The sequence below is a fragment of the Theobroma umbraticum genome, unplaced genomic scaffold, assembly GCF_002168275.2.
Source record: "Theobroma umbraticum cultivar Fairchild unplaced genomic scaffold, ASM216827v3 scaffold_86.0, whole genome shotgun sequence".
NCBI lineage: Eukaryota > Viridiplantae > Streptophyta > Magnoliopsida > Malvales > Malvaceae > Theobroma > Theobroma umbraticum.
The window spans coordinates 7,196,974-7,198,226 of record NW_018397263.1 but is presented as its reverse complement, the minus strand read 5'-3'; the positions used below and the strand labels follow the sequence as shown (position 1 = coordinate 7,198,226).

The window sequence follows — 1,253 nt, the reverse complement described above, 5'->3', positions numbered from 1 at the left end:
CACATTCCTTCCTTATCAACATGTTCAATCTAAGATTCAACTACTTTTTGATTCACCCCTTCATTCTCTTTTCCACTCCTTAAAGTGATTGCTTGGCGTTGTTCTTTACCTTTAGGATTGATTTTTGTGTCACTGGGTATGAAAACTTGAGGTCTGTTGTTGATGGAATTGGCAAGTTGTCCCACTTGGGTCTTAAGATTTCTGAAGGAGGCACCTTGACTTTAAATTAAAGCATCAGTGTTGGACATATATTGCAAGAGAAGTTCTTCCAATTGGGACTTCTTTTTAGAAATTTGTGGTCTAGCTTGTTGTTGAAAACTATGAGGCATGATGGGTTTTGGATTGGAAAGCCTTTCATTGTTACTCCATGAAAGGTTAGGGTGGTTTCTCCAACCAGGATTATAAGTATTAGAGTATGGGTTATTCTGCTATCTATTGAAATTCCCCACAAACTGGACTGATTCAGAATTGTATGGACATTGATCATATGAATGGCCATCTGCACACATGTCACAAACAACTAATGAATTTTGAACTACATGAACTCCCAATGTGTCAAGCTTCTTAGACAATGTAGCTACTTGAGCAGTTAAGGTGCTAAGTGCATCAATTTCATAAGCTCTAACAGCTTTTCTCAAACTTGACCTTTCTGAAGGCCATTGATAATTATTGGAGGCCATATCTTCCAACAAATTATAGGCATCTGTAGCATTCTTACTCATTAATGCCCCACCAGTAGTAGCATCAATGGTGGTTTTTATTGACCTAACCAACCCATTGTAGAATGTTTGAACTTGCAACCAATCAGGAATCCCATGATGTGGACATCTTCTCAGTAGTTCTTTAAACCTCTCCCAAGCTTCATACAAAGACTCACCATCAAATTGTGTGTATGAAGTGATATCGTTCCTTATCTTTGTAGTCTTGGCAGGTGGAAAAAATTTTGCTAGAAACTTTTTTGCCAAGTCCTGCCACATAGTGATAGACCCATTAGGCATTTAATTAAGCCAACTTTTTGCTTTATCTCTCAGAGAAAAGGGAAACTGTCTCAATCTAATAGCATAATTAGTTACTCCATTGTACTTGAAGGTATCGTAAATCTCCAAAAAATTTAGCAAATGAGAATTTGGATCATCACTAGGTAATCCACTAAACTGGACTAAAGACTGAATCATCTGAATGTAAGCTGGCTTAATTTTGAAATTATTCACATTGATGGAAGGTCTCCTAATGCTTTGGTGCAAACCATGCAA

The 1,253-nt window shown here is 37.3% G+C and overlaps 1 non-coding gene across 1 annotated transcript; it reads left to right on the top strand.

The window, feature by feature from the left end:
- Window positions 1-810: 810 nt before the first annotated feature.
- On the top strand, window positions 811-917 carry LOC149526947 (small nucleolar RNA R71). Its single transcript, XR_016351500.1, has one exon. It is a non-coding gene; the product is annotated as a small nucleolar RNA R71 (small nucleolar RNA).
- The last annotated feature ends 336 nt before the right edge of the window (window positions 918-1,253 follow it).